Source organism: Rana temporaria (genome assembly GCF_905171775.1).
Source record: "Rana temporaria chromosome 4 unlocalized genomic scaffold, aRanTem1.1 chr4o, whole genome shotgun sequence".
Taxonomy (NCBI): Eukaryota; Metazoa; Chordata; class Amphibia; order Anura; family Ranidae; genus Rana; species Rana temporaria.
Genome location: NW_024404449.1, coordinates 405,234 through 417,225, shown reverse-complemented (window position 1 = coordinate 417,225; position 11,992 = coordinate 405,234).

Below are 11,992 nucleotides of genomic sequence, written 5' to 3'. Positions count from 1 at the left end.
GGATGTGGAGAAGCCAAGTTATTCCTACACACTCCTGAGATCCCTCAAGCTATCCTGTGAGTTAGAATCCTTGTGTTATCCCTTTTCCCACGGCCCACACACATACCAGACACACCATCTGACTGATCTGATAGACAGCCAACCAACCAACCATACACCACACACAGATCTGTCTGGCAGATACAATAGGTTACACATGATGACACTAATCTGCATGTAACTAGCAGCCATATTTCATACAGATTATCAGTTCCCGGCTCCCGGCAATACAGAGAAAAGTCATTGATAAAAAAAATAAAAATGTGCGTGGGGTTCACCCCAAATTCAATTACCAGGCCCTTCAGGTCTGGTATGGATATTAAGGGGAACACTGCGTCAAATTTCAAAAAAATTACATCGGGTTCCCCCCAAATATCCATACCAGACCCTTCAGAAATGACACTTTGTGCAGAAACAGTTCTAAGCATGGGAAACAAGCGCTACTTTATGGGCATACTATACACACCCCCAAGGTACAAAATGTAAAGGAATATTTCACTTTTATTGTTTCACTTTAAGCATTATAAAAATCACTGCTCACAAAAAAACTTCCGTTTTTAAAACTTTTTTTGCATTGATACATGTCCCCTGGGGCAGGACCCGGGTCCCCAAACACTTTTGACAATAACTTGCATATTAGCCTTTAAAATTAGCACTTTAGATTTCTCACATAGACTTTTACAGGGTGTTCCGCGGCTTTTCGAATTTGCCGAAAACACCCCGAATTGTCCGCTGTTCGCCAAACAGGCAAACAGGCAATGTTTGAGTCGAACATGAGTTTGACTCGAACTCAAAGCTCATCCCTACTAAGGACATGGATTACTGGAACCATGTACTGTGGTCTGATGAGACCAAGACAAACTTATTTGGTGTCAGATGGTGACAAGCCTGTGTGGCGGCAACCAGGTGAGGCGTACAAAGACAAGTGTGTCTTGCCTACAGTCAAGCATGGTGGAGGGAGTGTCATGGTCTGGGGCTGCATGAGTGCTGTCAGCACTGGGGAGCAACACTGGGGTGCTGCCAACATGTACTGTGACTAGGGTTGAGCGAACCCGAACTGTAAAGTTCGGGTTCGGTACGGACTTTGGGTTTTTTTTGCTCCCGAACCCGAACCTGAATAATTGGAAAAGTCCGGGTTCGGGTTCGGAGTTCGGGTATGTTTTGGCGCGCTGCACGGCAGCCAATCGCCATTCGTTTTACTACTGTGACTGGGAACTGATCACAGCCATGCCTACTTATGGCATGGCTGTGAATGGCCAGTGCAGCATGTGACCCATCATGTGACCAGTCTCTATATTAGATCGAGGCACACAGCACAGATCGTCACTTTGCTTTAGTTATGATAGGGAAAGGCTGCTGATTCTGCTGCTTAGGGACAGTGTCAGTCAGGTTTGATCCTGCTTCATACATCTGAACAAGCATTTTTTATTCATAGAACTCCGCTCTAGTTATGACAGGGACAGGCTGCTGAATGATTCTTAGGGACAGTGTCAGTGAGGTTTGATCCTGCTTCATACATCTAAAAAAGCACTATTTATTTCTTTGACATCATTATCATCTTATGGTTTATGGGCCGCTCGTCAGTCTGGTGTAGCTATGGCAGGGACAGGCTCCGGATTTTGAGGGACAGTGTCAGTGAGGTGTATGCTGCTTCAGAAATCTAAACCGGCAATCTTGATTTCTGTGACATCTGCTTCATATAGTACATTGTTTAGGGCTGGGTTACCTGCTTCTTGCTCTAGGTAGAGAAATATATAGGTGAATCTCTGCCCATTTCACCAGCACATTCTACCTGTCCCCTGTCATATACTGTGTGTGCAGTACAAATGTTTAGGGCTGGGTTACCTGCTTCTTGCTCTAGGTAGAGAAATATATAGGTGAATCTCTGCCTATTTCACCAGCTTACACTATTTTTGGATTTAAAATTTCTCAAAATTAGGGCAAGACCCTAAATTTGAGAAATATATAGGTGAATCTCTGCCCATTTCACCAGCACTCCACCAGTACATTGTTTAGGGCTGGGTTCCTGCTTCTTGCTATAGGTAGAGAAATATATAGGTGAATCTCTGCCTATTTCACCATATTACACTATTTTTGTATTTAAAATTTCTCAAAATTAGGGCAAGACCCTAAATTTGAGAAATATGAGGAAAACGTCAAATAAGGGACTTGGCCGCGGTCGTGGTGCTGCTGGTGGAGCTCCTGTTACAGGGAGAGGACGTGGTCGATCTGTGCCAGCTACACGCACAAGTGAAACACCTTTCTCAGGTGCGAGTAGGCGACAGAGCCTGCAGCAGTATTTGGTCGGGCCTAATCCAGCTCTACGAATGTTGAGGCCAGGAGCAGAACAGGCAGTAGTAGATTGGGTTGCTGACAGTGCCTCCAGTTCCTTCACATTGTTTTCCAACCAGTCTTGTGCTGAAAGCTCAGAGTTGGTGCCTGCAGCCGATGTCCACCATCAGTCTTTCACCTCACCCCCTTGCAAATCAGCCAAGCAGTCTGAGCCCCAAAGCATGCAGCAGTCTCTTCTTCTTTTTGATGAGTCTGTTAGCATGTGTTCCCAGGGCCATCCACCTAGCCCAGCCCCAGAAGGGGAAGAGATTGAGTACACCGATGCCCAACCACTTATATTTCAGGATGAGTTCATGGGGGGACCATCACAGCACGTCTTGCATGATGATGATGAAACACAGTTGCCAACTGCTGGTGCTTTTGCAATTGTGCAGCCCGACAAGGAGGGCAGTGGTGAAGACTGGGTGGAAGATGATGTGCAGGACGATGAGGTCCTCGACCCGACATGGAATCAACCTCATGCAGGTGACCCGTGTAGTTCGGAGGAAGAGGCGGTGGTCGCACAGAGCCACCAGCACAGCAGAAGAGGGAGCAGGGTGCAAAAGCGGAGCGTCTGTCCCCTAGACAGTATGCCTGCTACTGCCCAACGCAGCAAGGGACCGAGCACACCAAAGCCAGGTCCAAGGAGTTCCCTAGCGTGGCAGTTCTTCACACAATGTGCTGATGACAAGACACGTGTGGTTTGCACGTTGTGCAATCAGAGCCTGAAGCGAGGCATAAACGTTCTCAACCTGAGCACAACCTGCATGACCAGGCATCTAAGTGCAAAGCATGAGCTGCAGTGGAGTAGACACCTCAAAAACCAAGAAAGGTCTCTGGCTCCTCCTGCTTCCTCTTCTGCATCAGTCTCGGGCCTCTCTGCCTCTTCATCCACCTCTGTAGTGACAGTGCCACCTGCCACCCCTCAATTAGAGGACCGGCAAGCAACACTACCACCTGGGTCACCAAACATCTCCACAATGTTCCATGGAAGCATTCAGCTCTCCATCTCCCAAACACTGGAGCATAAGAGGAAGTACCCCTCTACCCACCCGCGATCCCTGGCCCTGAATGCCAGCATTTCAAAATTACTGGCCTTTAAAATGCTGTCATTCCGTCTGGTGGAGACGCAGAGTTTTAAACGCCTGATGGCATTGGCTGTCCCACAGTACGTCGTGCCCAGCCGCCACTACTTTTCCAGGCGAGCCATCCCTTCCCTGCACAACCAAGTGGGGGACAAAATCAGGTGTGCACTGCGCAACGCCATCTGTGCCAAGGTCCACCTAACTACGGATACGTGGACCAGTAAGCACGGTCAGGGACGTTATATCTCCCTAACAGCGCACTGGGTAAATGCAGTGGCGGCTGGGCCTGAGGCGGATAGCAGTTTGGCGCATATCGTTCCACCACCGAGGATTGCAGGGCGCTTCAGTTTGCCTCCTGTTGCTAACTCCTCCTACTCCGCTTCCTCATCCTCTACCGCCTCCTCATCTGGTCAGCGTAACACATTCACCACCAACTTCAGCACAGCCATGGGTAAACGACAGCAGGCAGTTTTAAAACTTTCCTGTTTGGGGGAAAAACCACAACCCGCGCAGGAGTTGTGGAGGGACATGGAACAACAGACCGATGAGTGGTTGGCGTCAGTGAGCCTCAAGCCGGGCCTGGTGGTGTGCGATAATGGGCGAAATCTCGTAGCAGCTCTGGGCCTAGCCGGTTTGACGCACATCCCTTGCCTGGCGCAAGTGCTGAATTTGGTGGTGCAGAGTTTCCTAAGAACTTACCCCAATATGCCACAGCTGCTGCAGAAAGTGCGGGCCGTCTGTGCGCACTTTTGGCGTTCTCACCCTGCTGCTGCTCGCCTGGCAGCGCTGCAGCGTAACTTCGGCCTTCCCGCTCACTGCCTCATATGTGATGTGCCCACAAGGTGGAACTCAACCTTGCACATGCTGGCCAGACTGTGCGAGCAGCAGCAGGTGATAGTGGAGTTCCAGCTGCAGCACGCACACGTGAGTCGCTCTGCGGAACAGAACCACTTTACCACCAATAACTGGGCCTCCATGCGAGACCTGTGTGCCTTGTGCTGTTTTGAGTACTCCACCAACATGGCCAGTGCCGATGACGCCGCTCTCAGCGTCACTATCCCAGTTCTATGCCTCCTTGAAAAAACACTACGGGCGATGATGGAAGAGGATGTGGCACAGGACGAGGAGGAGGAATCGGGATAATTTCCAAGGCTTTCAGGGCAGTGATTCACAAGTGGCTCCGAGGGTGGGTTCCTGCACCAACAAAGGCCAGGTACACAATTGTCCAGCAAGGGCACAGTTCTGGAGGATGACGCGGTGGAGGATGAGGAGGAGCAGGAAACACTGCATGTTCACAGCAGGATGGCATCCAGACCAGCTCATGGCCATTACTGGTGCGTGGCTGGGGGGATACAGAGGACACAGATGATACACCTCCCACAGAGGACAGCTGTTCGTTGCCTCTGGACAGCCTGGCACACATGAGCAATTACATGCTGCAGTGTCTCCGCAACGACCGGCGTGTTTCGCACATTATGACAGGTGCTGATTACTGGGTGGCCACGCTGCTGGATCCCCGTTACAAGGACAATGTACCGTCCTTAATCCCCTCACTGGAGCATGAACGCAAGATGCGCGAGTACAAGCGCACACTGGTAGACGCGCTGCTGGTGCAATTCCCACCTGGCAGCGGGGGCACATTGGAAGCAGGAGGCGAAGGCAGAGGAGGAGGAGGAAGAGGTCGCCAACGCAGCAGGGGCACCGCCAGCACCTCAGAAGGCAGGGTTAGTATGGCCGAAATGTGGAAAAGCTTTGTCAGCACGCCACAACAAACAGCACCACCAGCTGATATGGAACGTTTTAGCAGGAGGCAGCATTTCAGCAACATGGTTATGCCCCCTTAAACTTCTGGGTCTCCAAATTGGGCACATGCCTGAGCTTGCCCTTTACGCCTTGGAGGTGCTGGCCTGCCCTGCGGCCAGTGTATTGTCTGAACGTGTATTTAGCACGGCAGGGGGCGTTATCACAGACAAGTGCAGCCGCCTGTCCAGAGCCAATGTGGACAAGCTCACGTTCATTAAAATGAACCAGGCATGGATCCCAGAGGAGTTGTCCGTACCTTGTGCAAAATAGACACCGGGCCGGCCTTACCCAGCCATTGGTTTTTTTCTGATCTTTCTAGGGTTGCCATCTCATCCCTTTAAAAGCAAAAACATATTAATTACACAGGTTCTCTGGCTGATTAAGTTGCTGCTAATTAAACTCACTTGGTGCCTTATCGACAGTAAATTAGCCCCAGAACCTGTGTAATTACTCTGTGTTCTGGTTTAAAGGGATGAGGTAGCAACCCTAGATGTTTCTCACTCTTTTGGGGTTTACCCTAATTTAAAAAATACATATATTAAAAACCAAAACCTGCTGTGTTGGCTTCCTCCTCCTCCTCCTCCTCCTCCTCCACCTACACCGCCACATCCACCTCAACCTCCTAATACATATGGACCTCGTCCTCCTAGGTCAAAATGATTTTATTTTTTATTTTTATTTTTTTATGTTATTTTATGTTATTTTAAGTTATTTACCTATCCACATTTATTTTAAGAGTACTTGCCATGCTGTTCCCGACATTTTGCAAAATTATATTTTTTTATGTTATTTTGAGTTATTTCCCTATCCACATTTATTTTCAGAGTACTTGCCATGCTCTTCCCGACATTTTGCAAAATGTTTTTTTTATTTTTATTTTTTTATGCCATTTTGAGTTATTTCCCTATCCACATTTATTTTCAGAGTACTTGCCATGCTCTTCCCGACATTTTGCTGCCATTTGCAGCCCTCCAGCCCTTTGCCTTAGTTTTTTAGAGACATTTTTGTAGTCAAAAGTCCGGGTTCCCCATTGACTTCAATGGGGTTCGGGTCAAAGTCCGGGTTCGGTCCCGAACCCAAACTTTTTTTTCAAAGTCCGGGTTCGGATCCGAACCCGGACATCCAGGTGTCCGCTCAACTCTAGCCATAATGTGATATTGTGATATTTTTATTAATGAAGGTTTGTCAGGAAAAATACCCCACTATGGTCACTAGATGGAGCTGACAATCATAGGAAATGCCTTTGTTACATTATGACTAGAATATGTAATGGCTGGATGAGTGATTGTCACATTCATCCCATGAATTTTCTATAAGTAGACGTCTTATTTCCCTTCATTAGACATCTCTTCATACTAATACCTGAGATCATACTCATACACTTTAAGTGGTTGTAAAGGTTCAGTTTATTATTTTAAATCACAAACATGTCATACTTACCTCCACAGTGCAGTTTGTTTTGCCAAAAGCCCCCTCCCAAGGTTCTTCTATGTATTTGGGGGACCTTTGGAGGGTCTGTGTGCTGTATAATAAAAAAAGAAACCGGCAACAAAATGTAGTTTTCAGGAAATTTAAACTGATACATTTTTTTCTTTGTAAATGTCACTTTTTCTGTAGCCCGTCCTACAGCAAGAATGAGAAAATGTATAGAGACCCCCAAGTACAGGCCAGACCCTCTGAGTGTTAGATGGATATTAAAGGGGACCTCACAGGTAGGGTTGTCCCGATACCACTTTTTTAGGACCGAGTACAAGTACCGATACTTTTTTTCAAGTACTCGCCGATACCGAATACCGATACTTTTTTTTTAAATGTGTCCCCAAATGCAGCCATGTCCCCCCACAAATGCAGCCATGTCCCCCCCATATATGCAGCCATGTCCCCCCACAAATGCAGCCATGTCCCCCCCATATATGCAGCCATGTCCCCCCCATATATGCAGCCATGTCCCCCCCATATGCAGCCATGTCCCCCCCATATATGCAGCCATTTCCCCCCATATATGCAGCCATGTCCCCCCCATATGCAGCCATGTCCCCCCCATATATGCAGCCATGTCCCCCCCATATGCAGCCATGTCCCCCCCATATATGCAGCCATTTCCCCCCCATATATGCAGCCATGTCCCCCCACAGATGCAGCCATGTCCCCCCCATATATGCAGCCATGTCCCCCCCATATGCAGCCATGTCCCCCCCATATATGCAGCCATTTCCCCCCCATATATGCAGCCATGTCCCCCCACAGATGCAGCCATGTCCCCCCCATATATGCAGCCATGTCCCCCCATATGCAGCCATGTCCCCCCCATATGCAGCCATGTCCACCCATATCCAGCCATGTCCCCCCATATCCAGCCATGTCCCCCCATATCCAGCCATGTCCCCCCATATGCAGCCATGTCCCCCCCATATGCAGCCATGTCCCCCCCATATGCAGCCATATCCCCCCTATATGCAGCCATGTCCCCCCCCCATATGCAGCCATGTCCCCCCCCATATCCAGCCATGTCCCCCCATATATGCAGCCATGTCCCCCGTACCTACATGCTGCTGCTTGATTAATACGGGCGGGGAACATTACAGCTGTCATTTGAATAGCTATAGTGTTTCGCGCCACGCTGCGTATAGACACTCCCCTTTGCTCGGGATTGGACAGTTCACCCAAGCAAGGGGGAGTGTCCATACGCGGCACAGCGGGAAACATTACAGCTATTCAAATGAAAGCTGTAGTATTCCCCGCCCGTATTAACCAAGCGGCGGCAGCGGGGATGCGGCGTAGCGGCAGGCGTGGCGGTGGCGGCGGGGGGGGGGGGGCGAGTATCGGATGAGGCATCGGGGGAATTTGCGGGAGTACAAGCACCCCCTGCAAATACTCGGAATCGGTCCCGATACCGATACTAGTATCGGTATCGGGACAACCCTACTCACAGGGAATCTAAACATGCAGCCTGGCTGACCAGGAAAGGGGGAGGGGTGAGCATGTGGCCCCACCCCTTCTCAACCATACCAGACCATGTGCCGTTAACATGGGGGGACTCTTCCCATGAAAAAGCACCGTGGCCCCATCCTCACAATTCTAGCTTGGTGGATGTGGGGGTCTGTGAACAGGGGGGCTTATCAGAATTTGGAACCCCTCTATAATATTTGGGGTCCCACATATACTGCTCCTCCCCCACATTAATTAATTTGAGGTACATATCGCTCCTACTCATTCACAATAAGAAATAAAACAATAAAGACTCTCAATGTCTTTTGTTAAAATAAAATCCCCCAAATAAGTCTCTCATTATAAATCCGTCGTCAATCCCGATGCCAACCCCCCACTGACTCCCCCATAACCCCCAATGACCCCCCACACAGGAGCGATCTCTGATGGTAACACTCACTGACTGATAGTGTCCTGAGCTGTCATCAGCTATATAAAGGAAGGGGCGGGGATAGTGGTGACATCATTGATCAGATATGGTCATATTCAGACAATGATGTCATGATCTATGCCCCTCCCATTTGCCTACGTGGCCATGTAAGGGAATGGGCAGGGTGAAGTCAGCGGTTGCTAAGGAAACAGCTGTTCAGGAAGTCTTTGCTTCCCTAGAAACCAGTGACAGCCAGAAGCCGTCACATTCGTCTGTGCCAAATGCTGTAAACATTGGATGTTCAGAAGAATGTGGGAGGAGCCAGTGTTCATCCAATCTTCTGTTCAGACACAGAGCTCCTCCCTAATGCATATTATTGTCAGTGTGTGGAAGTGATTGGTGTCAGTGGGATAAAATCAGCCCCATTGTTGGTGTCCGTGAGATAAAATAAGCCCCATTGTTGGTGTCAGTGAGATAAAATCAGCCCCATTGTTGGTGTCAGTGGAATAAAATAAGCCCCATCATTCGTGTCCCTGTGATAAAATAAGTCCCATAGTTGGTGTCAGTGAGATCAATTAAGCCCCATTCTTGGTGTCAGCTAGAGAAAAAAAAAAAAAACATTGTTGGTGTCCGTGATAATAAATAAGCCCCATTGTTGGTGTCAGTGATAATAAATAAGCCCCATTGTTGGTGTCAGTGATAATAAATAAGCCCCATTGTTGGTGTCAGTGATAATAAATAAGCCCCATTGTTGGTGTCAGTGATAATAAATAAGCCCCATTGTTGGTGTCAGTGAGATAAAATAAGCCCCATTGTTGGTGTCAGTGAGAATAAATAAGCCCCATTGTTGGTGTCAGTGATAATAAATAAGCCCCATTGTTGGTGTCAGTGAGATAAAATAAGCCCCATTGTTGGTGTCAGTGAGATAAAATAAGCTCCATTGTTGGTGTCAGTGATAATAAATAAGCCCCATTGTTGGTGTCAGTGGTAATAAATAAGCCCCATTGTTGGTGTCAGTGATAATAAATAAGCCCCATTGTTGGTGTCAGTGAGAATAAATAAGCCCCATTGTTGGTGTCAGTGATAGTAAATAAGCCCCATTGTTGGTGTCAGTGATAATAAATAAGCCCCATTGTTGGTGTCAGTGAGATGAAATAAGCCCCATTGTTGGTGTCAGTGATAATAAATAAGCCCCATTGTTGGTGTCGGTGATAATAAATAAGCCCCATTGTTGGTGTCAGTGATAATAAATAAGCCCCATTGTTGGTGTCAGTGATAATAAATAAGCCCCATTGTTGGTGTCAGTGAGATAAAATAAGCCCCATTGTTGGTGTCAGTGAGAATAAATAAGCCCCATTGTTGGTGTCAGTGATAATAAATAAGCCCCATTGTTGGTGTCAGTGATAATAAATAAGCCCCATTGTTGGTGTCGGTGATAATAAATAAGCCCCATTGTTGGTGTCGGTGATAATAAATAAGCCCCATTGTTGGTGTCAGTGATAATAAATAAGCCCCATTGTTGGTGTCAGTGATAATAAATAAGCCCCATTGTTGGTGTCAGTGAGAATAAATAAGCCCCACTGTTGGTGTCAGTGATAATAAATAAGCCCCATTGTTGGTGTCAGTGAGATAAAATAAGCCCCATTGTTGGTGTCAGTGATAATAAATAAGCCCCATTGTTGGTGTCAGTGAGAATAAAGTGTAACTCCAGCCCAGCATTGGTGGTCAGTGGTGGTACTTACCTGATCACACACTCCCGCTGCCTCTCTGCTGATGTCGGAGTTCTACTATCACTGTCAGAAAGGAGATCACTGCTCCCCACAGTCCGGTATAATTGCAGTGCCTGGTGATGGGACCCAGAGAGTGTTCCCCCCGTCATCCCCTCACTGACACTCCGCACTCGGAGTCCTGGAACCTGTGAGATGAGGACATGAGGGGACAGAGGAATAAATCCCGGGACTGTCCATCATCTGGAAGCAATGGCAAGGCTGTAATCACATTATGAGGTATTTCTCTGGGCTGCAGTTCCTCTGAACTCCACAAGATGGTGATCTCACTTCTACTCAAACAGGAAGTATCCAATAGGAGACAGACAGGAAGTGATGTCAGGTACAGACAGGAAGTTCCGGGTGAGAGGTGAGTCGGGAAGAAGTAGAGAGGAGACGTTGCTGGAAGTGGCAGCAGAGGAGGTAATAAGATCTTATCTTCTATTTACACCCAGTAACCCCGTCATGTCCGTCCTCTTCCTCCATAGTCATGATGATATAGAAGTTATATTTAATTATTCTGGGCTATTAATGGTTAAGGAATCTGAGTGGGGGTAGGATCGATTTTTAGGACCTCTTCACCGGGAAATCGATTGTCATTTTCCAATACAAACGCGTTGGATGTCACCAGGTTAGGAGAGGCGCCCTCTCTGTTTACATAAAACGGTATCCGGCCGGCCATCCAATGGAGTATCTGCAGCCGGGACTCTGGCGGGGGATTAGCACTTCTGCTCCTAATGCCAGTATTCCCCATTTACTGCTATAGAGACATCTATTGCTTCTCAGGCACCACAAACTCTTTGGTACTACAGAGCCCAGCACACCTAGTCATCTACATAATTTGTTATCAGAACGGTGTATTGGAACTATCGTGTTGTGGATTCAGATATTTTGTCCATAGTGCAAGCGCTGTCCCAACATTTATTATTTGTGGATTTATCCCTTCAGAATCAGAACATTTCCCCATTTATGGGGCCAGAACATTCTCTTCATTCTGGAGATAAATTCTAGTAATGTGTTCCTCTAAACAAACAGCACTGACAATAAATAGACAAGACAATGACCACCCTGACCATACATGGCCTACAAAGGGCAATGATTACACTACACAGACAGCAAATGGGCAATCATTAAAATATGCAGCCAACACAATGATGGAGTGCAGGGGTCAGGAGTATGGAGCATAGAGCCCCTTACATTGCTGGTCAGGAGGAAGAAAACATTCCCCAGCCTCAAATGAAAAATAGGTTCCATGATTCGTGTCAGAGGGAGGAAAATCCTGAGGGTTCTGAGGGAAGTAGAGGAGCTGAGGAGGTAGTGGAACTAAATTGAGCCTCCTGAGGGTTTACTGTAGGGGTGCAACGGATCAAAAAACTCACGGTTCGGATCGTTCCTCGAATCAGGAGTCACGGATCGGATCATTTTTCGGATCGGCAAAAAAAAATCTCCCCCACTGTAATATTCACATCTTCTCCTCCTCCCCCCCACCAACTATAGTACCCCCTCAGTGCAGACACCCCCCTCCTCTTAGTACAGAGACCCCCCCCCCTCTCAGTACAGTGACCCCCCTTCTCAGGACAGTGACCCCCCCCTGCTCAGGAGAGTGACCC